This window comes from Macaca mulatta, chromosome 1 (genome assembly GCF_049350105.2).
Source record: "Macaca mulatta isolate MMU2019108-1 chromosome 1, T2T-MMU8v2.0, whole genome shotgun sequence".
Taxonomy (NCBI): Eukaryota; Metazoa; Chordata; class Mammalia; order Primates; family Cercopithecidae; genus Macaca; species Macaca mulatta.
This window is the reverse complement of record NC_133406.1, coordinates 212,222,985-212,250,706: the sequence shown is the minus strand read 5'-3', so window position 1 is coordinate 212,250,706 and position 27,722 is coordinate 212,222,985. Positions and strand designations below refer to the sequence as shown.

Sequence of the window (27,722 nt, the reverse complement as noted above, 5' to 3'; positions counted from 1 at the left end):
AATAAAATAAAATAAAATAAAATAAATCAACACAGCCCGGGTGTGGTGGCTCATGCCTGTAATCCCAGCACTTTGGGAGGCCAAGGCGGGTGAATCACTTGAGATCAGGAGTTCAAGACCAGCCTAGCCAACATGATACCAAAATCTGTATTAGGGTTCTCTAGAGGGACAGAACTAATAGAACATATGTATGTATGAAAGGGAGTTTATTTTTATTTTATTTTATTTTATTTTATTTTTTGAGCTAGAGTCTTTCTCTGTTGCCCAGGCTGGAGTGCAGTGGAGCAACATAGGCTCACTGCAACCTCTACCTCCCAAGTTCAAGCAATTCTCCTACCTCAGCCCCTGAGTAACTGGGATTACAGGCACACGCCACCACACCTGGCTAAGTTTTGTATTTTTTTTAGTAAAGACAAGGTTTCACCATGGTGGCCAGGCTAGTCTCTAACTCCTGACGTTGTGATCTGCCTGCCTTGGCCTCCCAAAGTGCTGGGATTATAAGTGTGAGCCACCTCACCTAGCCAAAGGGAGTTTATTAAGGAGAATTGACTCACGTGGTCACAAAGTGAAGTCCCTTGATAGACCATCTACAAGTTGAGGAGCAAGGAAGCCAATAGTGGGCTGGATGCAGTGGCTCATGCCATGCCTATAATCCCAACACTTTTGGAGGCCAAGGCGGGCGGATCACCTGAGGTCAGGATTTTGAGACCAACCTGACCAATATGATGAAACACTGTCTCTACTAAAATAAACAAAAATTAGCAGGGCATGGTGGCATGCGCCTGTAATCCCAGCTACTCAGGAGGCTGAGGCAGGACAATTGCTTGAACCCGGGGCAGAGGTTGCAGTGAGCCGAGATAGCGCCATTACACTCCAGCCTGTGCAACAGGAGTGAAACTCAGTCTCAAAAAAAAAAAGAAGGCCAGGCGCGGTGGCTCACACCTGTAATCCCAGCACTTTGGGAGGCCGAGGCGGGTGGATCACGAGGTCAGGAGATCCAGATCATCCTGGCTAACACGGTGAAACCCCATCTCTACTAAAAATACAAAAAAATTAGCCGGGCGTGGTGGCGGGCGCCTGTAGTCCCAGCTACTTGGAAGGCTGAGGCAGGAGAATGGTGTGAACCTGCGAGGTGGGGCTTGCAGTGAGCCAACATCGCGCCACTGCACTCCAGCCTGGGCAACAGAGTGAGACTCCGTCTCAAAAAAAAAAAAAAAAAGAGTAGCTCAGTCGCTCAGAGTCCCAAAACCTCAAAAGTAAGGAAGCCGACAGTGCAGGCTTCAGTCTGTGGCCAAAGGCCCAAGAGCCCCTGGCACACCACTGGTCTAAGTCCAAGAGTCCAAAAGCCAAAGAACTTGGAGTCTGATATTTGAGGGCAAGAAGCATCCCACAAGGGAGAAAGACGAAGCCTGGAAGGCTTAGCAAGTCAGCTCCCACCTTCTGTCTGCTTTATTCTAGCCACACTGGCAGCTGATTAGATGGTGCCCACCCAAATTGAGGGTGGTCCTGCCCCTCCAAGTCCACTGACTGAAATGTTAATCTCCTTTGCGAACACCCTCACAGACACACCCAGGAACAATATTTTGCATCCTTCAATCCAATCAAATTGATACATATTTTTTTGAGATGGAGTCTTGCTCTGTCGCCCAGGCTGCAATGCAGGAGTGCAGTGGTGTGAGCCCAGCTCACAGCAACCTTTGCCTCCTGGGTTCAAGCGAGGCTCCCAACTCAGCCTCCCGAGTAGTTGATATTACAGGCCTGTGCCACTGCACCTGGCTAATTTTTGTATTTTGAGTAGAGACAGGGTTTTACCGTGTTGGTCAGGTCGTTCTTGAACTCCTAACCTGCAGTGATCAGCCTGCCTTGGCCTCCCAAAGTGCTGGGATTACAGGCGTGAGCCACCAGGGCCGGTCTGATATGAAGGTAATAAATCTTACATCATATGTTTGTTTGTTTTTTGAGACAGAGTCTTGCTCTATCGCCCAGGCTGGAGTGCAGTGGTGCAATCTCGGCTCACTGCAACCTCCGCCTCCTGGGTTCAAGCAATTCTTCTGCCTCAGCCTCCCAAGTATCTGGGACTACAGACACCCATTACCACGCCTGTGTATGTTTAGTAGAGATGGGGTTTCACTGTGTTAGCCAGGATGGTCTTGATCTCCTGACCTTGTTATCTGTCCGCCTTGGCCTCCCAGAGTGCTGGGATTATAGGTGTGAGCCACCGCATCTGGCCTTTTTTTTTTTTTTGAGACAGAGTCTCACTCTGTCACCCAGGTTGGAGTGCAGTGGCCGGATCTCAGCTCACTGCAAGCTCCGCCTCCCGGGTTTACGCCATTCTCCTGCCTCAGCCTCCCGAGTAGCTGGGACTATAAGCGCCCGCCACCTCGCCTGGCTAGTTTTTTGTATTTTTTAGTAGAGACGGGGTTTCACCGTGTTAGCCAAGATGGTCTCAATCTCCTGACCTCGTGATCTGCCCATCTCGGCCTCCCAAAGTGCTAGGATTACAGGCTTGAGCCACCGCGCCTGGCTTTTTTTTTTTTTTTTTTTTTTTTTTTTTTTTTTTTTGAGATGGAGTTTTGCTGTTGTCACCCAGACTGGAGTGTAATGGGACGATCTCAGCTCACTGCAACTTCCACCTCCCAGGTTGAAGTGATTCTCCTGCCTCAGCCTCCCAAGTAGCTGGGATTACAGGCGCCCACCACCACATCTGGCTAAAGTTTTTGTATTTTTAGTAGACACGGAGTTTCACCATGTTGGCCAGGCTGGTCTCAAACTCCTGACCTCAGATGATCCACCTGCCTCAGCCTCTGAAAGTGCTGAGATTACAGGCGTGAGCCACCGTGCTCGGCCAATTTTTTTGTATTTTTAGTGGAGACGGGGTTTCACCATGCTGGCCAAGCTGGTCTTGAACTCGTGACCTCAGGTAATCTGCCCGTCTCAGCCTCCCAAAGTGCTGAGATTATAGGCATGAGCCATTGTGCCTGGCCTAGGAGGCAATCTTAACTTCCAGTTTAATGGAATCATTGTGCCTCCTGGTGGCAACGTTCCTCCCTCTAAAACTAAGACTTCTAGGTCAGCAGAACATAATGCCGTGGGAACAGGAAGCAAGAATTTTGCTAGTGGGTCACTAGAAGTAATGGCGAGTGGTGCCACTTCCACTTCCACCTCTTGATTCCTGGACGCTTGAATCCTGCCTATGGGAGAAACAGTACGAATCAGCATACCGTGTGCTGATTCAGAGCATACACAGCCTTCTGGAGAACTCTGCCCCAGTCCTGCAAAGTATTGTCACCTAGTTGGCATTGTAATTGTGACTTCAAAAGGCCATTCCGCTGTTCTGTCAGTCCAGCTGCTTCAGGATGATGGGGAACATGGTAAGACAAGTGAATCCCATGAGCAAGAGCCCACTGTCGCACTTGTTTAGCTTACAAGTGAGTGCCTTGGTCAGAGGCAATGCTGTGTGGAATACCATGATGGTGGATAAGGCATTCTGTAAGTCCACGGATGATAGTCTTGGCAGAAGCATTGCATGCAAGACAGGCAAACCCATATCTAGAGTAAGTGTCTATTCCAGGGAGGACAAACCTCTGCCCTTTCCATGATGGAAGAGGTCCAACATAGTCAAACTGCCACCAAGTGGCTGGCTGATCACCTCGAGGCATGGTGCCATATCAAGGACTCAGTGTTGGTCTTTGCTGCTGGAAAATAGGGCACTCAGTTGCGGCCGTAGCCAGGTCAGCCTTGGTGAGTGGAAGTCCATGTTGCTGAGCCCATTAGTAACCTCCATCTCTGCCACCATGGCCACTTTGTTCATGGGCCCATTGGGCGATGACAGGGGTGGCTGGGGAAAGAGGCTGAATGGTGTCCACAGAACAAGTTATCCTATCCAGTTGATTATTAAAATTCTCCTCTGCTGGCTGGGCGCGGTTGCTTAAGCCTGTAATTCCAGCATTTTGGGAGGCCGAGGTGGTCAGATCACAAGGTCAGGAGATTGAGACCATTCTGGTTAACACGGTGAAATCCTGTCGCTACTGAAAATATAAAAAAATTAGCTGGGTGGTGGCGCACACCTGTAGTCGCAGCTACTCGGGAGGCTGAGGCAAAAGAATCACTTAAACCTGGGAGGCGGAGGTTGCAGTGAGCTGAGATTGCGCCACTGCACTCCAGCCTGGCAACAGAGCAAGACTCCATCTCAAAAATAATAATAATAATAAAATAAATCCTTTGCTGAGATCACCCTTTGGTAAGCATTCACATGGGATACAACTATCTTCACAGTTTTCAACCACTCAAAGAGGTGTATTCACATAGCTCTTTCCCAAATGCCTTTGTCACCAATTTTTCAATCATGCTTCTTCCAAGCCCCTGACCATCCAGCTAAAACATTGGCTACAGCCCATGAATCAGTATATAATTGCACATCTGGTCATTTCTCCCTCTAAGCAAAGAGCACAACCAGGTTCACTCCTCGAAGTTCTGCCCACTGGGAAGATTTCCCTTCACAGCTGTCCTTCAGGGATATCTTAAAAAGGGGCTGTAGCGCTGCAGCTGTCCACTTTCAGGTGGTGTCTGCATGTCATGCAGAGCTAGCTGTAAACCAGGCCCTAGTGTTCTCTTCCTCTGTCAACTCATCAGGGGGAACTCCCCATGAGGCCATTGGTGCAGGCTGGGGGAGAGAAGACAGGGTGGCAGGAGTGGAGGCCATGGGCATTTGAGTTGCTTCCTCATGCAACTTACTTGTGCCTTCAGGACCTGCTCCAGCCCGATCACATATATACCACTTCCATTTGATGATGGAGTGCTGCTGTGCACACCCAACTTTATGATGGGTCAGAAAGCACCCAGTTCATGAGGCAGTTCAGGTCGCATGGTGACTTGATGACCCATAGTCAAACGTTCAGTTTCTACCAAAGCCCAGTAACAGGCCAAGAGCTGTCTCTCAAAAGAAGAGTAGTTAGCTGCAGAAGATGGCAGGGCCTTGCACCAAAATCCTAGAAGCCTCTGCTGTGATTCACCTATGGGGGCCTGCCAAAGGCACCAAACAGCAACCCTATCTGCCACTGACACCTCAAGCACCATTGGATCTGCTGGGTCATATGGCCTAAATGGCAGGGCAGCTTGCAAAGCAGCCTGGACCTGTTGAAGAGCCTTGTCCTGTTTTGGACCCCACTCAAAACTGGCAGCCTTTTGGGTCACTTGATACCAGAGCAACACACCCAAATGAGGAATGCGTTGCCCCCAAAATCCAAATAGGCCCAGTAGGCACTGTGCCTGTTTCTTGGTTATAAGAGGGGCCAAGTGCAGCAATTTATCCTTCACCTTAGAAGGAATATCTCGACAGGCAAGGCCCCACACCACTGAACCCCTAGAAATTTCACTGAGGTAGAAGTTCCCTGAATTTTAGTCAGAATTACTTCCCATTCCCTGGCATGCAAATGTCTCACCAACAAGTCCAGTATGTTTGTTACATCTCTCTCACTGGGTCTAATCAGCATAATGTCATTAATGTAATGGACCAGTGTGATACCTGATGGCAGGGAAAAGTGATCAAGATCTCTGTGAACAAGATTATGACACAAAGCTGGAGAGTTGATATACCCCTGAGGTAGGATAGTGAAAGTATATTGCCAGCCTTGCCAGCTGAAGGCAAATTGCCTCTGGTGGGCCTTATGGACAGGAATGGAGAAAAAGGCATTTGCCAAATCAGTACCTGCATAATAGGTACCAGGAGATGTGTTAATTTGCTCAAGCAATAATGCTACATCTGGTACAGCAGCTGCAATTGGAGTCACCACTTGGTTAAGCTTATGAAAATCCACTGTCATTCTCCAAGATCCACCTGTCTTCTGCACAGGCCAAATAGGAGAGTTGAACAAGGATGTGGTGGGAACCACCACCTCTTTGTCTTTCAAGTCCTTTATGGTGTCATTAATCTCTGCAATCCCTCCAGGGATGCAATATTGTTTTGTTTTGTTTTGAGACGCAGTTTTGCTCTTGCTGCCCAGGCTGGAGTGCAGTGATGCAGTCTTGCCTCACTGCAACCTCCACCTCCCGGAATCAAGTGGTTCTCCTGCCTCAGCCTCCTGAGTAGCTGGGATTACAGGCACCTGCCACCACACTTGGATAATTTTTTGTATTTTTAGTAGAGATGAAGTTTCATCACATTGACCAGGCTGGTCTTGAACTCCTGACCGCAGATGATCTGCCCGCCTCAGCCTCCCAAAGTGCTGGGATTACGGGTGTGAACCACTGTGCCTGGCCCAATATTGTTTTTTTATTTACTATTTTTCCAGGCAGAGGCAGCTCTAATGGCTTCCATTTGGCCTTTCCCACCACAATAGCCCTCACCCTACTGCTCAGGGAGACACTGTGGGGATTCTGCCAGCTACTAAGTATGTCTATGCCAATTATGCATTCTGGCACTGGAGAAATGACCACAGGATGAGTACAGGGACCCACTGGACCCACTGTAAGTCAGACCTGAGCTAAAACTCCAGTAATTACCTGATCTCCATAAGTCCCTACTCTAACTGGAGGACCATAATGATGTTTTGGGTCCCCTAGAATCAATGTCAGCTAAGAGCCAGTGTCCAGTACTCCCCCGAAGGTCTAATTATTCCCCTTTCCCTAATGCACAGTTACCCTAGCCCAGAGGTATCCTTGGGGAAAGATGGGAGAAAGAGTAACAGTATAAATTGTCCGTAGTGTAGTGGGGTCCTTCTTCAATGGGACCTGGCCTCTCCTTCATTCAAGTAGTTCTGGGTCTGTAAACCAGCTCAAGTCTGGAAATTGCTTGAGAGACCATGACTCTCTATTTCTTTTTGAGACAGAATTTCGCTCTTGTTGCCCAGGCTGGAGGGCAAAGGCACAATCTCAGGCTCACCAAAACCTCTGCCTCCCAGGTTCAAGCGATTCTCCTGCCTCAGCCTCCCAAGTAGCTGGGATTACAGGCATGTGCCACCACGCCTGGCTAATTTTGTATTTTTAGGAGGGATGGAGTTTCTACATGTTGGTCAGGCTGATTTCGAACTCCCAACTTCAGGTTATCCGCTTGCCTTGGCCTCCCAAAGTGCTGAGGTTATAGGCGATAGCCACCATACCTGGCTGATTTTCTGTTTTACAATTCAAATTAGTCTTTTGTCCACTCAACCTGGAAGTTTTCTATTTATACAAATTAAGTAAGAATGCGGTAAGTGCTGGGCATGGTGGCTCACACCTGTAACCTCAGCACTTTGGGAGGCCAAGGCAGCAGATCACATGAGGTCAGGAGTTTGAAACCAGCCTGGCAACATGGCAAAACGCTGTCTCTACTAAAAATAAAAAAAATTGGGCCGGGGACAGTGGCTCATGCCTGTAATCCCAGCACCTTGGGAGGTCGAGGCAGGTGGATCATCTGAGGTCAGGAGTTTGAGACCAACCTGGCCAACATGGCGAAACCCCGTCTCTACTAAAAATACAAAAAATTAGCTGGGCATGGTGGCGGGTGCCTATAATCCCAGCTATTTGGGAGGCCAAGGCAGAAGAATTGCTTGAACCTGGGCGGTGTAGCTTGCAGTGAGCCAAGATTGTGCCATTGTACTCCAGCCTGGGTGACAAGAGTGAAACTCCATCTAAAAAAAAAAAAAAAAAATTGGGCTGGGCGCAGTGGCTCATGCCTGTAACCACAGCACTTTGGGGGGCTGAGGCGGGTGAATCACTTGAGGCCAGGAATTCGAGACCAGGCTGGACAACATGGTAAAACCCCGTCTCTACTAAAAATACAAAAACTAGCTGGACATGGTGGCATGGGCCTGTAGTCCCAGCTACTCGGGAGGCTGAGGCAGGAAAATTGCTTGAACCTGGGAGGCAGAGGTTTCAGTGAGCCGAGACTGCACCACTGCACTCCAGCCTGAGCGACAGAGCAAGACTCCCTATCAAAACAAAAGAAAAAAATATTAACTGGACATGGTGGCACATGCCTGTAATCCCAGCTACTTGGAAGGCTGAGGCGGGAGAATCACTTGAACCCGGAAGGGGGAGGTTGCAGTGACCTGAGATCACGCCACTGCACTCCAACCTGGGCAACAGAGCAAGACTCTGTCTCAAAAGAAAAAAAAAAAAAGAGTTCAGTAAGCTTTCTACCAATGAGTCAGACTATTCCGATTGCTGCTTTGCCTCTGCTGTCCATTACAGTAACTACGTCTGCTTTGCCTTTGATGGTTGAGTGTTGCCACTTGGCTCCTGCCACCTCAGGATTTAATTATTCCCACTGCATTTAAGTTTTCCAATTGAGTGAGTGTGGTTCCCACCATACGATCTGACATACAGAGAGGAGCAATCACAGAGCTCTTCAAGGACACGGGTGTGCCCTTCACAAATCTGTTTCACAAGGTTATACCCTATGGTGAAGGATCTGTCTTCTGGACGCTTCCATTAGGGATGAGCAGGTCTAAAGTAACTAATCCACTCTAGTGTTCCAACTTCCCTAAGCCTTTGGATCCCTTCCTCCACATTAAACCAAGGGAGATTGGAATGCTACTAAAAATACAAAAAGGCGGGCCTGATGATGTGCGCCTGTAATTGCAGCTACTAGGGAGGCTGAGGCACAAGAATCTCTTGAACCTGGGAGGCAGAGGCTGCAGTGAGTGGAGGTCACATCACTGCACTCCAGCCTGGGCAAAAGAATGAAGATCCTCTCAAAAAAAACAAACAAAAAAAGCCAGGCATGGTGGCTCACGCCTGTAATCCCTGCACTTGGGGACGCCAAGGTGGGTGGATCACCTGAGGTCAGGAGTTTGAGACGAGCCTGGCCAACATGAGGATACCCTGAATCTACTAAAAATACAAAAAATTAGCTGGGCGTGGTGGTGCATGCCTGTAACTCAGCTACTCAGGAGGCTGAGGCAGAAGAATCATTTGATTCCGCTAGGAGGCGGAGATTGTAGGTGAGCCGAGATTGCGCCACTGCACTCTAACCTGGGAAACAAGAGGAAAACTCAGTCTCAAAAATAAACAAACAAACAAACACAGAATAAACATGTGATCCAGCAATTCCTCTTCGGGGTATAGACCCAAAAGAATTGAAACCAGGAACTTGAATAGATATTTGTACACCCACGTTCATAGTATCATAGCAGCATTACTCGCAATAGCCAAAAAGTAGAAACAATTCATATGTCCATCAAAGGACAAATGGATAAACCAAATGAATGGATGTCTATACAGTGGAATTATTATTTGGTCATAAAAAGGAATGAAGTACTGAAACATGCCATAGCATGAATGAACTTTGAACACATTATGCCAAGTGAAATAAACCAGACCCAAAAGGACAAATATTGTACAATACTACTTATATGAGGCACTTAGCATAGTCAAATTCTGGCTAGGCACGGTGGCTCACACCTGGAATCCCAGCACTCTGGGAAGCCGAGCTGGGCGGATCACTTGAGGTCACAAGTTTGAGACCAGCCTGGACAACATGGCGAAACCCCGCCTTTACTAAAAATACAAAAATTTGCTGGGTGTGGTGGCACATGCCAGTAGTGCTACTACTCTGGAGTAGCTACTCTGGAGGCTGAAATGGGAGAATTGCTGGAACCCAGGAGGCGGAGGTTGCAGTGAGCCAAGATTGCACCACTGCACTCTAGCCTGGGTGACAGAGCGAGACTCTGTCTCAAAAAAAATCTTAAAATGGTAAACTTTATGTAATGTCTATTTTATCACAATAAAAAATTAAAAGTTAATTTAAAATGAAATAGTTTAAAAGGAAAGATATTGAAGAGTAAGATTTTGAATGTGCCTGTGATATCCCTGGCACTGAGCTGGGAGGTGGTCACTGGTTCAGGGAGCTTACATGCTAATAAGCCAACAGTGTGCATGCCAGTGTCCACACCATGCCTGGTAGAGCAGAAGTGCTCATAAGTGTAATTATTATTTGATAACCCTCAGCTCAATTTTGAAAGTAAGCAGGATTCTTGAGGCCGAGATGGGTGGATCACGAGGTCAGGAGATCGAGACCATCCTGGCTAACATGGTGAAACCCTGTCTCTACTAAAAAATACAAAAAGCTAGTTGGGCGAGGTGGCGGGCGCCTGTAGTCCCAGTTACTCGGGAGGCTGAGGCAGGAGAATGGCGTAAACCCGGGAGGCGGAGCTTGCAGTGAGCTGACATCCGGCCACTGCACTCCCGCCTGGGCGACAGAGTGAGACTCCGTCTCAAAAAAAAAAAAAAAAAAAAAAAAAAAGAAAGTAAGCAGGATTCCAAATTAATCCACCTTGGAGAAGTCTTATGACACGATGGTGACATTCTGTGTCCCAGTAAAGAATCTGTTGTTGGCTGGGCTTGGTGGCTTATACCTGTAATCCCAGGACTTTGGGAGGCTGAGGCAGGTGGATCACCTGAGGTTAGGAGTTCGAGACCAGCTTGGACAACATGGTGAAACCCCGTCTCTACTAAAAATACAAAAATTAGGCAGGTGTGGTGGTGAGGGCCTGTAGTCCCAGTTATTCAAGAGGCTGAGGCAGGAGAATCGATTGAACCCAGGAGATGGAGGTTGCAGTGGGCCAAGATGGTGCCACTGCACTCCAGCCTGGGTGACAGAGTGAGACTCTGTCTCAGAAAAAACAAAAATAATCTTTCTCAGGCCGGGTGTAGTGGCTCACGCCTATAATCCCAGCACTTTGGGAGGCTGAGGTGGGCAGATTGCTTGAGTTCAAGATCAGCCTGGCCAACACAGTGAAACCCCATCTTTACTAGCTGGGCATGGTGGTGTGTGCCTGTAGTCCCAGCTACTCGGGAGGCTGAGGCAGGAGAATCGCTTGAACCCGGGAGGTGGAGGTTGCAACGAGCAGAGATCGCGCCACTGCACTCTAGCTTGGGCAAGAGTGAGACTTTGTCTCAAAAAAAAAAAATTGGCCGGGCGCAGTGGCTCAAGCCTGTAATCCCAGCACTTTGGGAGGCTGAGACGGGCGGATCACGAGGTCAAGAGATCAAGACCATCCTGACTAACATGGTGAAACCCTGTCTCTACTAAAAAAATACAAAAAAAACTAGCCAGGCGACGTGGCGGGCGCCTGTAGTCCCAGCTACTCGGGAGGCTGAGGCAGGAGAATGGCGTAAACCCGGGAGGCGGAGCTTGCAGTGAGCTGAGATCCGGCCACTGCACTCCAGCCTGGGCAACAGAGCGAGACTGTCTCAAAAAAAAAAAAAAAATCTGTTTTTTTTTTTTTTGTACGGAACAATAGGAACATACCAGCACAAAATCTTATTGTAAATTCCTCAAATTGTTGTACTGATCAATATGTAACCTTTGGGACACTAAATAGGATGCTGATTTTTTTTTTAAGATTAACTGATGTGCACCTGTAGTCCTAGCTACTCTGGACGCTGAGGTTGGAGGATCCCTTGAGCCCAGGAGTTCCAGGCTACAGTGAGTTATGATTGCACCATTGTACTCTACCCTGAGCAGTGAAGTGAGACCCTGTCTCTAAAAAAAAAAGAAAAAAAGCCAGGCGTGGTGGCTCACGCCTGTAATCCCAGCACTTTGGGAGGCCAAGGTGGGTGGATCACGAGGTCAGGAGATCAAAACCATCTTGGCTAACATGATGAAACTCTGTCTATACTAAAAATACAAAAAATTAGGGCGTGGTGGCATACACCTGTAGTCCCAGCTACTTGGGAGGCTGAGGCAGGAGAATCGCTTGAACCTGGGAGGCGGAGGTTGCAGTGAACCGAGATCGCGCCATTGCACTCCAGCCTGGGCAACAGAAACAGACTCTGTCTCAAAAAAAAAAAAAAAAAAATGCTGGCCATGGTGGCGCACGCCTGTAATCCCAGCACTTTGGGAGGCCAAGGCAGGCGGATCACCTGAGTTCGGGAGTTTGAGACCTGCCTGACCAACATGGAGAAACCCTGTCTCTACTAAACAAACAAAATTAGCCGGGCATGGTGGTGCATGCCTGTAATCCCAGCTACTCAGGAGGCTAAGGCAGGAGAATCACGTGAATCCGGGAGGCAGAGGTTTAGGTGAGCCAATATCACGCCATTGCACTCCCGCCTGGGCAAGAGTGAAACTCCACCTCAAAAAAAAAAAAAAAAAAAAGGAAAAAGAAAAAAGAGGACAATTCTGGTATGAGGCCCACACTCTTGTTTTTTTTTTTTTTTTTTTTTTTTGAGACGGAGTCTCGCTCTGCCACCCAGGCTGGAGTGCAGTGGCCGGATCTCAGCTCACTGCAAGCTCCGCCTCCCGGGTTCACGCCATTCTCCTGCCTCAGCCTCCCAAGTAGCTGGGACTACAGGCGCCCGCCACCTCGCCCGGCTAGTTTTTTGTATTTTTTAGTAGAGACGGGGTTTCACCGTGTCAGCCAGGATGGTCTCGATATCCTGACCTCGTGATCCGCCCGTCTCGGCCTCCCAAAGTGCTGGGATTACAGGCTTGAGCCACCGCGCCCGGCCCACACTCTTGTTTTAAACTTTCCTGTAGGCCGGGCACAGTGGCTCAAGCCTGTAACCCTAGGACTTTGGGAGGCCGAGGCGGGCGGATCACACGGTCAGGAGTTCGAGACCAGCCTGACCAATATGGTGAAACCCCATCTCTACTAAAAATACAAAAAAAAAAAAAAAAAAAAAAATTAGCTGGGCGTGGAGCGCACGCCTGTAATCCCAGCAGCTACTCCGGAAGCCGAGGCAGGAGAATTGCTTGAACCTGGGAGGCAGAGGTTGCAGTGAGCCGAGATCGTGCCAGTGCACTGCAGCCTGGGTGACAGATGGAGACTCCATCTTAAAAAAAAAAAAAAAAACCAATAACAACAAAAAAAACCCTTTCCTGTAAAAACTTTTGTTCTTAGGACAGACTCAGGAACATGCCCAACTCTGTTGGTGTGTCTTCCCGGGTCAATTCTCACATTTGCCTTCCAATAAGCCTTTATCAAATTATTTCTGTCTCATCAGCCTTTATTTTAGTTGCATAATGGTCACCATCACAGATAGGTAGACTGAGGCCCAGAGAGAGCGTTAACAAAGTAATGAAGGTCCTACGACAAGGGAGGTAGCACTGACTGGGCTCCGAGTTCTGTAAGGTGAGTGGCTGGTGTCAGTGGAAGGTTTTTTTTTGTTGTTGTTGTTGTTTTGAGACAGAGTCACGTAAGCCAGAGTACAGTGGCCTGATCACGGCTCACTGCAGCCTTGAACTCCTGGACTCAAGCCATCCACCCGCCTTGGCCTCCCAAAATGCTGGAATTACAGTCATGAGCCACCGCAACCGGCCTTGCCTTTTGCTTTGGTTGCGGTGGTGGACCCTGGGTGAGGGTAGGGCTGCGGTGGGGTGGTGGAGGAGGTGATACACCTGACCACTGCATCTAGATTCATCCTAGTCTTTTTTTTTTGCACCAACTGGCAGAATTTCCTTTCTCTCTCTGCCTCCTTTTCTGATTCACTCTCCATCTGTTAGTGGCTTCTGGCTTCTGAGAATGTGGATGCAGAAGGGTGGGGTAAGCTGTGGGGGGTGGGGAAATAGATACAAAAATACAGGCAGTCCTTAATAGGCTTTTAAATATTTTTTTGAGTGCTGTCTAGGCACCAAGCAATGTTCTAGGAGCTGGGGGAATCCTACTATGAATAAAATCGACTTTGTCCCTGCTCTCACAGAGGTTCCATTGCGGGGTATATATGTATGGAGGGGAGGGGAGGGGACTGTGGATACAGACGGGGGCAAGATATGTCAGGAATGGGTAAGGACTATAAAGGAGGTAGGAGTGTCTGGGGAGAAGGCACAACTTGAGACAAGGAGACAGGGAAGACCAGGCTGAGGAGCTGGGACCTGGGAGATGCAAAGGAGGCAGCTGAAGATCCAGAGGAAGAGGGTGCCCGGCCTGGCGAAACAGTACGGGGAAAGGCTGTGAAATCCATGTGTTGGAGGAACTTTAGGAAGGCCAGTGTGGCTGGACTAGAGAGACAGAAAGAAGGCAAGTCAAGGTCAGGCATGGTGGCTCACATCTGTAATCCCAGCACTTTGGGAGGCTGAGGTGGAGTTTGAGACCAGTCTGGCCAACGTGGTGAAACCCCATCTCTACTAAAAATACAAAAATTAGCCAGGTGTGGTGGTACGTGCCTGTAGTCCCAGCTACTTGGGAGAATGAGGTGGGAGAATCACTTTAACTTTGGAGGCAGAAGTTGCAGTGAGCTGAGATTGTGCCACTGCACTCCAGCCTGGGCGACAGAGTAAGACTCTCTCTCAAAAAAAAAGGAAGTCAAGAGGTCAAGAGAGGATCCCAGTGCCAGGTCCTATTGACCATGACGGGGAGTTCACTAGCAAATTTTTTTAAAGGGGATAGGAGGCCACTAGAAGAATTAAGAATGAAGATTCAAAGGCAGCAAGACAGGAAGCAGGGAGACCAATTAGGAGGCCCTGGCTGTGACAGAGGCAGATGATGATGATCTTAGACCAGCAGGGGTTAGAGAAGAGGTGATATTCTAGGGGTCTTTGGGAGGTGACTGAGAGATGAGGGCAACATTCCCTGAGGTGGGGGTCATCAGGACAAAAGCAGGTTTGCTGATGACATCTAAGGGGGGCGGGGAAAGAAACGAATTCAGCTGTGGGCATGTAGAGTATGGAGAGTCGGTGGACAGCCAGAGACACTGTTCCAGGCTGGAGGGGAGAGCAGATGATGCTTGAAGTTTTTGTCTTTTAAAAAATCAGTTGCCGGGAGTGGTGGTTAATGCCTGTAATCCCAGCACTTTGGGAAGCTGAGGCGGGTGGAACACCTGAGGTTAGGAGTTTGAGACCAGCCTGGCCAACACGGTGAAACGACGTCGCTGCTAAAAATACAAAAATTAGCCAGATATGGTGGCGGGGACCTGTAATCCCAGCTACTTCGGGGGCTAAGGCAGGAGAATTGCTTGAACTCGGGAGGCAGAGGTTGCAGTGAGCCAAGATGGCACCATTGTACTCCAGCCTGAGTGACAAGAGTGACTCCGTCTCAAAAAAAAAAAAAAAAAAAAAAAAAAAAATCAATTATAGGCCAGGAACAGTGGCTCATGCCTGCAATCCCAGCACTTTGGGAGACCAAGGCAGGTGGGTCACTTAAGGTCATGAGTTTGGGGCCAGCCTGGCCAACATAGTGAAACCCCATCTCTACTAAAAATACAAAAATTAGTCAGGCATGGCAGCGCATGCCTGTAATCCTCCCTACTTAGGAGGCTGAGGCAGGAGAAATCCTTGAACTTAGAAGGTAGAGGTTGCAGTGAGCTGAGATTATGGGGCCACTGCACTCCAGCCTGGCAACAGAGCGAAACTCCATCTCAAAAAAAAAAATCAGTTATCATCCAGGCATGGTGGCCCACGACTATAATCCCAGTACTTTGGGAGGCCGAAGTGGGTGGATCACTTGAGCTCAGGAATTTGAGACCAGCCCTGGTAACATGGTGAAACCCCAGCTTGCCGGGCGCGGTGGCTCAAGCCTGTAATCCCAGCACTTTGGGAGGCCGAGACGGGCGGATCACGAGGTCAGGAGATCGAGACCATCCTGGCTAATATGGTGAAACCCCGTCTCTACTAAAAATACAAAAAAAAAACTAGCCGGGCGAGGTGGTGGGCGCCTGTAGTCCCAGCTACTCGGGAGGCTGAGGCAGGAGAATGGCGTAAACCCGGGAGGCGGAGCTTGCAGTGAGCTGAGATCCGGCCACTACACTCCAGCCTGGGCGACAAAGCGAGACTCGGTCTCAAAAAAAAAAAAAAAAAAAAGAAACCCCAGCTCTATGAAAAACACAAAAAGTAGGGCCTGGTTGCGCAAGCCTATAGTCCCAGCTACTCAGGAGGTCAAGGTTGGAGGATCACTTGTGCCCAGGAGAAGACTCTATCCCCCAAAATAACTAAATAAAAATAAATGGCCAGGCGCGGTGGCTCACACCTGTAATGCCAGAACTTTGGGAGGCCGAGGAAGGCGGATCATGAGGTCGAGAGATCGAGACCATCCTGGCCAACACGGTGAAACCCCGTCTCTACTAAAAATACAAAAAATTAACCAGGCATGGTGGCACGCGCCTGTAGTCCCAGCTACTCAGGAGGCTGAGGCAGGAGAATCACTTCAATCTGGGAGGCAGAGGTTGCCGTGAGCCAAGATCGCACCACTGCACTCCAGCCTTGCGACAGACTGAGACTCCGTCTCCAAAAATAAAAATAAATAAATAAATACATAAACAAACGATTATGGTGGCTCACACCTGTAATCCCAGCACTTTCGGAGGTCAAGGCAGGAGGATTGCTTGAGCCCAGGAGTTAGAGACCAGCGTGGGCAACATGGTAAAACCCCATGTCTACTAAAAATATAAAAATTAGCCAGGCATGGTGGTTCCTGCTTGTGGTCCCAGCTACTCCGGGGGCTGAGGCAGGAAGATTGCTTGAGCACAGGAGGCTGGGGCTGCAGTGAGCCGAGATCTCACCACTGCACTCAGCCTGGGAGATCAAGCAAGGCCTGTCTCAAGAAAAAAAAAAAAAAAAGAAAGAAAGAAAAAAGAAAGAAACCTACTTAGTAGGGTTGCTGTGAGGATTATACAAGACACCAAGCCATAGACCATAGAAAGGTCTTTTTGTCTGTTTATTTTTTGAGACAGAATCTCACTCTGTTGCCCAGGCTGGAGTGCAATGGCCTGATCTCGGCTCACTGCAACCTCCACCTCCCGGGTTCAAGTGATTCTCCTGGCTCAGCCTCCTGAGTAGCTGGGACTAGAGGCGCATGCCACCACGCCCAGCTAATTTCTGTATTTTTAGTAGAGACGGGGTTTCACCATGTTACCCAGGCTGGTCTCAAACTTCTGGTCTCAAGTGATTCGCCTGCCTTGGCTTCCGAAAGTGCTGGGGTTACAGGCGTGAGCCACTGCATCTGGCCATAGAAAGGTCTTACTACGGCTGGGCGCGGTGGCTCACGCCTGTAATCCCAGCACTTTGGGAGGCCTAGGCGGGTGGATCACGAGGTCAGATATCGAGACCAACCTGGCCAACATGGTGAAATCCTCTTTACTAAAAAAAAAAAAAAAAAAAAAAGCCGGGCGTGGTGTCGCGCGCCTCTAGTGCCAGCTATTCGGGAGGCTGAGGCCGGAGAATTACTTGAACCCAGGAGGCGGAAGTTCCAGTGAGCCGAGATCGCGCCACTGCACTCCAGCCTGGCCAAAGAACGAGACTCCTTCTCAAAAAAAAAAAAAAAAAGAAAAAAAGAAAGGTCATAATACTTGTTAATTACTATTACTGACCCCAGGAACTCTCTGAAGCACTTTTCATGCAGGTATCACTTTTTAGCACTCACATTATGTCTTATCGGAAACAGAGGTTTAGAGCTGTCAAGGAATTCCTCCAGAGTCGTTTACACTTCCAGCAGGGGAGTCAAGACTTCAACGCAGAAACTCACAAGCAGGAAAAACTTGGGAAACAGGCATGGGTCAGACAATGCTTAGGGTTTGCTCAAGGACTCGTGACCAGTTACCGATCTATGCAGATCTTCTGATTGCAAATTGATAGCTGGATTGTAACTTGAAGGGTCTGATAAGATGTAAATTTCATAAAACAGGATTTGGGGAGGTAAATGGCGTAGAGTCCTCCAGAGGAGTCGAGAAAGCTAGTTTGGCCCTCAATTGTGGTTGAAGTGATTCTTTCATTTAGGGTTTATTTTCCTCATCTATGGGTGCAGGAAGGAGAGTTACTGGGGTCTCTAGCGACCTTTCCAACACCGATTTTCAAGGGCGGAAGAATCCTGCTTAGGTAAGGCCCAAATCCCTTGGCTAAGGTTAATCCTCGGTGGGGCCGGCAATAGGGACGCGTCCCCTTTAAGGCGCCAGCTCGCCGGCGGCGGCGGCCGGAAGTGTTGAAGCCCGGCCTGGCGGCGGCGGTGGCGGTAGCTGCCGTGGCGGCCTCTGCGCATGCTCCGTCGCCCGCCCGCCCTGGCCGCTCGCCGCCCGCCCGCCCGACGGAGACGGTGAGGAGGGGGAGGGGTGGGCGCGCGGGCGCGGACGCGGGGTGGGGTGGGGGCGGGGGGGCGGGCGCGGGGGCCGCGCGGCGGCCGGCGAGGGCGGGCGGGCGCGCAGGGGGCGGGGGGCTGCTGCCTCCGCGGGCGCCTCCCCACGCCCTGTGCGTGCCGCCGCCGCCGCCGGGGAGCGAGCGGACGTCGCGGCGCCGCGGGGGGGTGGGGGGACGCTGCCGCTGGGTCCGCCCGAGCAGCCGGGCCGCCCCCAGCGCAGCCGGCCGCGTTGCCGGGGCTCGGGCCCCAGGCCGGGGCGGCGGGAACCGGCGAGTCCACCACTTGGGGGGCCCCGGCGCCCCCGGACCGAGGGGCCCGGAAGTACTAGGCTGAGGGGCCAGGAGGGGCCGGAGTGACTCCGGACTGAGAGGCCAGGGCCCCAGGACCCCGTCGAGGGGTCTGGGGAGCCTGGGGTATCCCCAGAGGCGGGGTCCGGGGAGCACCGGGCCCTTGGATGAGGAGCTGGTTGGAGGCCTGGGTCCCGCCCGGTGGGATGGGGACGATAGGTGCTGGAAGCCCGGATGCCCGCCTGGGAGGAGACCCTCTGGGAGCCTTGGCCGGGGAGCAACAGTACAGAGTGGGTTCTTCTGAGGAAAGCAGAGTCCAGCTTCTCCCGAGGGGCGCGGCAGAGGCCTCGGCCACTCAGAACAAGGGGGAAAAAAAAGCAGGTTCTTTTCCAAAGGCAGGGAAGGAAGAGGAGCTCCAAGGGGAAGTGAGCAGGCCCAGGTCTCCCCACAGATGAGCGCGTGGTAGGAAGACTCCTGGAGCCTCCTGAAGTACGAAAGAGCAGCGTCCAAACCTGAGGGGATGGAAGGTGTCTAGGTGTCTCTTGATGTCTAGGTGGAGAACAGAGTAACTCGCTCGGTCAGAGGATGGAGAAACCTATCTTTTTGAGAGAAGAGATCGTTGAGGAAAGACGCTTAGGGTGTTCCCGCTTTCTGAAATGACAGAGGAATTGGCCAGGTGTTATCTAATTGAGGGGCAGGAGAGATGAAGGCAAAATCTCAACCCGAGGGTCTTGGAGGATGGTCCACCAGACAAGTGGGTGAAGCCTTGACCTAGACAGCAGAGCAGGCGCAGCCCTGGATTCTCTCAAGATGAGAGAAATCGCAAAACCACTTCCTAGTAGACACAGATGGGGCCTTGATTGATGTCTGTTTAGGCGAATCAAGACGGGTTTTAGGAAAAGAGACTGCCCGACGTAATTCTAGTCTTGAGGGATTATCTTCTTCCCCCTTGCCTCTGCTAATAGTTACCAAAGTGCATTTGGGGAACCTTTTCCTTTTCTTTTCTTTTTTTTTTTCTCTTTTTTTTTTTTTTTTTTGAGACGGAGTCTCGCTCTCGCCCACGCTGGAGTGCAGTGGTGCAATCTCGGCTCACTGCAACTTCCGCCTCCTGGGTTCAAACAATTCTCCTGCCTCAGCCTCCTGAGTAGCTGGGACTACAGGCACGTGCCACCAGACCAGGCAATTTTTTGTTGCTGTTGTTTGAGACCGAGTTTAACTCTTGTTGCTCAGACTGGAGTGCAATGACGCGATCTCAGCTCACCGCAACCTCCGCCTCTCGGGTTCAAGCAATTCTCCTGCCTTACCCTCCTGAGTAGCTGGGGCTATAGGCGCCCGCCACCATGCCCAGCTAATCTTTGTATTTTTAGTAGAGACGGGGTTTCACCATGTTGGCCAGGCTGGTCTCGAACTCCCGACCTCAGGTGATCCGACATCTTCAGCCTCCCAGAGTACTGGGATTACAGGCGTGAGTCACTGCGCCCAGCCCAACCAGGCTAATTTTTTGTATTTTTAGTAGAGACAGGGTTTCACTGTGTTAGCCAGGATGGTCTCAATCTCCTGACCTCGTGTTCCGCCCGCCTTGGTCTCCCAAAGTGCTGGGATTACAGGCGTGAGCCACTGTGCTTGGCTGGGGAACCTTCTCATTCAATGGTTGCACTGTCTCCTAATTTGAGAGCCTTATATCAAGGATGTATATTTAATATCTTAAATGATTTTTTTTTTTTTTGCTTCATGTTTACTTCAGCAAATACATTGAATAGGCAGCTTCTACTCTGCTTCATTGGGTTTATTGTGGGGGCAGTATTTTGGTCTTGCCCTAAGCCAAACTCCACCGGATTGTAGCGGGATGACTCCAGAGAACTCTTATCCCATCTCTCACTCAGACATCTACATAGTAGTCTCCAGTCTGTGACTTGGAATTTCACCTCCTCTGGATACTTCTCTCAGTATTTCTGCATACTTTACTTGTTGACATCATTACATTTTGTAGCACTCTGGATCACCCACTGAATGCATGAGAAGAAATAAAGGGGATATCAAGGAGTTTTGGCCTCAAGTAACAAAGTTTTAACTTGGATTTTTCCCCCTCGTTTTAAACAAAACCGTAGTTTAGATTGGAAATTTCTTTTTTTTTTTATTTTTTTAGGGGGACAGTTTTCCTCTGTCGCCCAGGTGGGAGTGCATTGCGGGATCTCAGTTCACTGCAAACTCGATCCTCTCAGCTCAGCCTCCTGAGTAGCTGGGACTACAGGCGCGGCACTGCGCCTGCCTAATTTTGTTAGTTTTCTGGCGGGCGCTGTGATTTATGCCTGTAATGCCAGCACTATAGCATTACAGCACTAATCCCAAAGTGAGTGGCCTCCTTGGCCTCTCTTTAGCTCGAGTTCCAGACCAGCTTGGGCAACATGGTGAAACTCTGTCTCTACAAAAAATAACAAAAATTAGCCGGGTGTGGTGGAGCTAGCTGCCTGTGGTCCCAGCTACTCCAGAGGTTGAAGTGGGAGGATCGCTTGAGCCCCGGAAGTCGAGGTTGCAGTGAGCTGAGAGCTAGCCTCGGCTCTCTGGCCTGGGTGACAGAGTGAGACTATGTCTCACCAAAAAAAAAAAAAAAAAAAAAAAAAAAAAAAAGAACGACTACACAGTCTCCAAAAATTATAATAGTGTGGAACAAATAAATATTTTGGGCTTGGGGCGGTGGCTCACGCCTGTGATCCCAGCACTTTAGGAGGCGGAGGCGGGCAGATGACCTAAGGCCAAGGGTTTGAGACCCACCTGGCCAACATGGTGAAACCCTGTCTCTACTAAAAATACAAAAATTGGCCAAGTGCTGTGGCTCACGCCTGTAATCCCAGCACTTTGGGAGGCCGAGGTGGGCAGATCACGAGGTCAGGAGATGGGGACCATCCGGGCTAACATAGTGAAACCCCGTTTCTACTAAAAATACAAAAAATTAGCGGGGCATGGTGGAGGGCGCCTGTAGTCCCAGGCTGAGGTAAGAGAATGGCGTGAAGCCTGGAGGCAGAGCTTGCAGTGAGCCGAGAATCGCGCCACTGCACTCCAGCCTAGGCGATAGAGCGAGACTCCGTCTCAAAAAAAATAAATAAATAAATAAAAATAAATAAATAAATAAAAATTAGCTGGGCGTGGTGGCAGATGCCCATAATCTACTTGGGAGGCAGGAGAATCGCTTGAACCCGGGAGGCAGAGGTTGCAGTGAGCCGAGACCATGCCATTGCACTCCAGCCTGGGCAACAAGAGAGAAACTCCATCTCAAAAAAAATTAAATAAATATTTTGGGGTTAGAAAATTTCAGAAAATCTCGTATTCATTTTTACTTTTTAAGTCCCCAGAAAGTGCCAATATTATTATTATTGTTTGTTATTATTGTACTTTAAGTTCTAGGGTACATGTGCACAATGTGCAGGTTTGTTACATATGTATACATGTGCCATGTTGGTGGGTGTGCTGTACCCATTAACTCGTCATTTATATTAGGTATATCTCCTAATGCTATCCATCCCCCCTCCCAAAAGTGCCAATAGTATTCCCTTTTTTTTTTTTTTTTTTGATGGAGTCTCACTGTCACCAGGCTGGAGTGCAGTGGCGCTATCTTGGTTCACTGCAACCTCCGCCTCCTGGGTTCAAGTGATTCTCCTGCCTCAGCCTCCCGAGTAGCTGGGACTATAGGCACACGTCACCACGCCCAGCTAATTTTTTTATTTTATTTATTTTTTTTGAGACAGAGTTTTGCTCTTGTTGCCCAGGCTGGAGTGCAGTGGCGCAATCTCAGTTCAACGCAACCTCTGCCTCCTGGGTTCAAGTGATTCTCCTGCCTCAGCTTCCCAAGTAGATGGGATTGCAAGCATGCACCACTATGCCTTGCTAATTTTGTACTTTCAGTAGAGACGGGGTTTCTTCATGTTGGCCAGGCTGGTCTCAAACTCCCGATCTCAGGTGATCCGCCTGCCTCGGCCTCCCAAAGTGCTGGGATTACAGGCGTGAGCCACTGTGCCCAGCTAATTTTTGTATTTTTAGTAGAGATGGGGTTTCACCATGTTGGCCAGGATGGTCTTGATCTCTTGACCCCATGATCCACCTGCCTCGGCCTCCTGAAGTGTTGGGATTACAGGCGTGAGCCACTGCACCCAGCCATTATTACTCCTTTTTCATTACTAGTTCCAGTGTCCTTCCCTGCAATCATGTGACACTTGTCCGTTTTTGTTTGTTTTTTTGAGATGGAGTTTCCAGGCTGGAGTGCAGTGACTGTGGCACAATCTCGTCTCACTGTAACCTCCGCCTCCTGGATTCAAGTGATTCTCCTGCCTCAGCCTCCTGAGTAGCTGGGATTACAGGCGCCCACCACCACGCCTGGCTAATTTTTGTATTTTTAGTAGAGACGGGGTTTCACCATGTTGGCCAGGCTGGTCTCGAACTCCTGACCTAGTGATCCGCCCTCCTTGGCCTCCCAAAGTGCTGGGATTACAGGCGTGAGCCACCACGTGCAGCCTGATACTTGCATCTTGCCACATTTTAGACATTGGATTTTCAGGACACGCAAAAATGAATTTAGAGTGGGTCAGAAGTCATTTGTTTAGTTTTCTGGTAAATATATGAGCAGTGATGTGCTTAGTTTCAAAGCGTCTTTTTTGTCTTTGAAAATAACTACAGGCTGGGCACAGTGGCTCAGGTCTTTAATCTCAGCACTTTGGGAGGCTGAGGTGAGAGGATTGCTTGAGCCCAGGAGTTTGACACCAGGCTAGGCAACATAGCAAGACCTCATGTCTACAAAGAAGTAAAGAAATTAGGCCAGGCATGCTCTCTCACGCCTGTCCCAGCACTTTGGGAGGCTGAGGCAGGTGGATCACGAGGTCAGGAGTTCAAGACCAGCCTGACCAACATGGTGAAACCCTGTCTCTACTAAAAATAGAAAAAATTAGCCAGGCGTGGTGGCGGCACCTGTAATCCCAGCTACTCAGGAGGCTGAGGCAGATAATTGCTGAACCCGGGAGGCGGAGGTTGCAGTGAGCCAAGACCCTGCCACTGTGCTCCAGCCTGGGCAACAGAGCGAGACTCTGTCTGGAAAAAAAAAAAAAAAGTTAATGAAAAAAAGGAAAACAGAAATTAGCAGGGTTGGTGCTTGGTACCTATAGTGGCAGCTACTCCAGAGGCTGAGGTGGGAGGATCACTTGAGGCTCTGAGGTCGGGGCTGCAGTGAGCCAGAAACACTCTACTCCACTCTGGCCTAGGTGACAGAGGGTGACCCTGTCTCAAAAAACAAGACAAAACAAAACAAAAAACCAAAAAACTACAGAATAGTTATTATTATTTTTTGAGACGGAGTCTCTCTCTGTCCCCCAGGCTGGAGTGCAAAGGCACAATCTCGGCTCACCTGCAACCTCCGCCTCTCGGGCTCAAGCAATTCTCCTACCTCAGCCTCCCAAGTAGCTGGGATTACAGACATGGGCCACCATGCCTGGCTAATTTTGTATTTTTAGTAGAGACGGGGTTTCTCCATGTGTGTCAGGCTGGTCTCTAACTCCCAACTTCAGATGATCTGGCTGCCTCGTCTTCCCAAAGTGCTGGGTTTACAGGCGTGGGCCACTGTGCCCAGCCAGAATAGTTAATTTTTTGTTTGTTTGTTTGAGACAGAGTTTCGCTCTCCTTGCCCAGACTGGAGTGCAATGGCGCAATCTTGGTTCACCGCAACCTCCGCCTCCCGGGTTCAAGCGATTCTCCTGCCTTAGCCTCCCAAGTAGCTGGGATTACAGGCATGAGCCACCACGCCTGGCTGATTTTGTATTTTTAGTAGAGACAGGGTTTCTCCATGTTGGTCAGGCTGGCCTCCAACTTCCGACCTCAGGTGATCCGCCCGCCTCGGCCTCCCAAAGTGCTAGGATTACAGGTGTGAGCCACCACGCCTGGCCCAGAATAGTGAGTTCTTAAGCATTTAACGTACATTTGACATATTTCCTTTACATGTGTTCCCTTAGAATTCCAGATAGAGGCCGGCCAGGGTGGCTCCCTCCTGTAATCCCAGCACCTTGGGAGACAGGCGCGGGCAGATCACTTGAGGCCAGGAGTTCTGACACCAGCCCAGCCAACATGGTGAAACCCCGTCTCTATTAAAAATACAAAAAGTCGAGCATGGTGTTGTGCACATGTCATCCCAGCTGCTAGTCAGAAGGCTGAGGCGCAAGAATCGCTTGAACCCAGGAGGCAGAAGTTGCAGTGAGCCGAGATCTGCATTCCAGCCTGGGCGACAGAGTGAGACTCTGTCTCAAAATAAAATAAAATAAAAGTAAGTTTAAATTTAAAAAAAGAAAAAGAAAAAAGAATTCCAGAGAGAGTTGTGTGATTTCACAATGAATACTCTAAAGCCTCTTCCATGAAATACTCAAAGGATCAACTCACTGATCTTGCCTCAGGATTTTTTGTTGCTGTAAACAAGAGCTACTTTTCCATTTACCCTTAGCTTAGAGATGACCTCGCATTTAGAGCTGGTTTCGGGTTACCTGCAAGGAATATGGTATTTAGGGTAATGAGTGATACTCAACCCAAACTTGCTTCTCTGAAGAAGGTCAGAATTGCCATGGTGAATCAGACCCATGACTTAGACTGACATTGAGAGATGTATTGTGGATGATTATAATTATCCTCTCTGATAAACACTGAGAAGGCTAGAGAAGAAGCCAGAACATTCCTCTTGGGTGCTAATATATGGTGTGGGTAAAGGGTAAAATGTGAGTTCCTATTGAGGAAGATATTAAGAAGTTAGTCAACCACCTATTCAGAATGTTGTAGAGGGGACTTACTTTAGGGTAGAAAGTTGAAGTTAGAGACATCCTTTTAAATCTGCTTCTTTAACCATCCAGTAACCCATTTTTTTGCCTAAGGTATTACAGATTGAGTATCCCTAATCTGAAAATCTGAAACCCCAAATCTCCAAAATCTGAAACTTTTTGAGCCAACATGATGCCATAAGTGAAAAAATCCCACAGATTAGTAGTTAATGCAGGCTCTGTTTCATGCAAAAAATTATGAAAAATATTGTATAAGCCGGGCGCGGTGGCTCAAGCCTGTAATCCCAGCACTTTGGGAGGCCGAGACGGGTGGATCACGAGGTCAGGAGATCGAGACCATCCTGGCTAACACGGTGAAACCCCGTCTCTACTTAAAAAATACAAAAAATTAGCCGGGCGTGGTGGCGGGCGCCTGTGGTCCCAGCTACTCGGGAGGCTGAGGCAGGAGAATGGCGTGAACCCGGGAGGCGGAGCTTGCAGTGAGCCGAGATCGCGCCACTGCACTCCAACCTGGGCGACAGAGTGAGACTCCTTCTAAAAAAAAAAAACAAACAGAAAAATATTGTATAAAATTGCGATCAAGCGGCCGGGCGCCGTGGTTCACACCTGTAATCCCAGCACTTTGGGAGGCTGAGGTAGGTGGAGTTCAAGTCCAGCCTGGCCAAGATAGTGAAACCCTGACTCTACTAAAAATACAAAAAAATTAGCTGGGTGTGGTGGCGGGTGCCTGTAATCTCAGCTATTCTGGAGGCTGAGGCAGGAGAATCACTTGAACCCTGAAGGCGGAGGTTGCAGTGAGCCGAAATTGCGCCACTGCACTTCAGCCTGGGCGAAAAATCGAGACTTTGTCTCAAAAAAAAAAAAAAAAAAATTGCCATCAGGCTATGTGTTTAAGGTGTATATGAAACATAATTGAATTTTGAATTTTGTGTTTAGACTTGTGTCCCATCCCCCAGGTGTCACATTATGTGTATGTAAATATGCCAAAATTAAAAAAAAATCTGAAATTTGAGGCACTCCTGGTCTCAAGCATTTCAAATAAGGGATGTATAATCTTAATTTTTTTTTTTTTTTGAGACAAAGTCTCGATTTTTCGAGGTTGGACTGCAGTGGTGCGATCTCAGCTGGGACTACAGGTGCCCACCCCCACACCCGGCTAATTTTTTGTATTTTTTTCGGTAGAGACGGGGTTTCACCATGTTAGCCATGATGGTCTCGATTTCCTGACCTCGTGATCCGCCTGCCTCGGCCTCCCAAAGTGCTGAGATTATAGGCGTGAGCCACTGCACCTGGCTCATAATCTGTAATTTTTGAAAATTTAAAGCACATTTTTGGAATAATGAATTCTATAAGTTTGCTACCTGCTAAAGTATTACATCTTTTAAATTAAATGTGTTATAGCATGATGCTTGACAATGAGTGCTAGCTCAATAAAGGTTAGCTGATTCTTTTAATTCCGCCTGTATTTTTATGGTTCAAATTTTGAAGATATTTATTGGTTCAATTATTCTAGGATTAGATGGCATTTGTATGCTTCATCACATTCCTTTTTGGCCTTTTCTAGACTCAACGGTCTTAATTGTTTTGGTTCTACTGTTGTTAGCCAGCTGAACCAGTTCATTGATTTTTATTATTTTTTAGTTTGGTTTGGTTTTAAGGAGCGGAGAGTTTAATAGGCAAGAAAGAAGGGAGAAGAGGCCGGGCACAGTGGCTCACACCTGTAATCCCAGTACTTTGGGAGGCCGAGGCGGGTGGATCACCTGAGGTCAGGAGTTTGCGACCAGCCTGGCCAACATGGTGAAACCCCGTCTCTACGACAAATACAAAATTTAGTCGGGCGTGGTGGCAGGTGCCTGTAATCCCAGCTACTCAGGAGCCTGAGGCAGAATAATTGCTTGAACCTGGGAGGCAGAGGTTGCAGTGAGCTGAGATCACACCATTGCACTCCAGCCTGGGGTACAAGAGCAAGACTTCATCTAAAAAAAAGAAGAAGAAAGAAAGAAAGAAGGGAGAAGAAAGGAATAAGCTCTCCTATACAGAGACAGAGGGAAGGGGGCTCCAAAGCTGAGAGAGGAGACCCGTGATTTTCTTTTCTAGTTTTCTTTTTTTTTTTTAGAGACAGATTCTCTCTGTGTCGCCCAGGCTAGAGTGCAGTGGCACGATCACGGCTCACTGCAAGCTCTACCTCCTGGGTTTGCCGTTCTCCTGCCTCAGCCTCCCGAGTAGCTGGGACTACAGTGGCCTGCCACCATGCCCAGCTAATTTTTTATACTTTGAGTAGAGACAGGGTTTCACCATGTTAGCCAGGAAGATCTCGATCTCTTGACCTCATGATCTACCCGCCTTGGCCTCCCAAAGTGCTGGGATTACAGGCGTGAGCCCCTGCGCCCAGCTCTTTTCTAGTTTTATATAATTTTATTTTGAGACAGACTCTTGCTCTGTCACCTAGGCTGGAGTGCAGTGGCATGATCTTGGCTCACTGCAACCTGTGCCTCCCGAGTAGCTGGGACTACAGGTACACGCTACCACACCTGGTTAATTTTTTGTACTTTTAGTAGAGACAGAGTCTTACCATGTTGCCCAGGTTGGTCTTGAACTCCTGAGCTCAGGCAATCCACCCACCTCAGCCTCCCAAAGTGCTAGGCATCAGC

The 27,722-nt window shown here is 49.1% G+C and overlaps 1 protein-coding gene across 8 annotated transcripts in view; it reads left to right on the top strand.

Moving 5' to 3' along the window:
* Positions 1-17,328: 17,328 nt before the first annotated feature.
* GMEB1 (glucocorticoid modulatory element binding protein 1) overlaps positions 17,329-27,722 on the top strand; it is a 50,162-nt gene continuing 39,768 nt past the window's right edge. For 2 of the 8 annotated variants that reach the window (XM_077965995.1, XM_028837143.2), the window contains exon 1: positions 17,336-17,728. The gene's annotated coding sequence lies outside the window, so the exon portion shown is untranslated. Of the gene's footprint in view, positions 17,943-18,167; positions 18,562-24,261; positions 24,570-27,722 lie in introns of those variants that run through there. The other 6 variants (XM_077965993.1, XM_077965975.1, XM_028837140.2 and 3 more) reach the window with 6 other exon arrangements.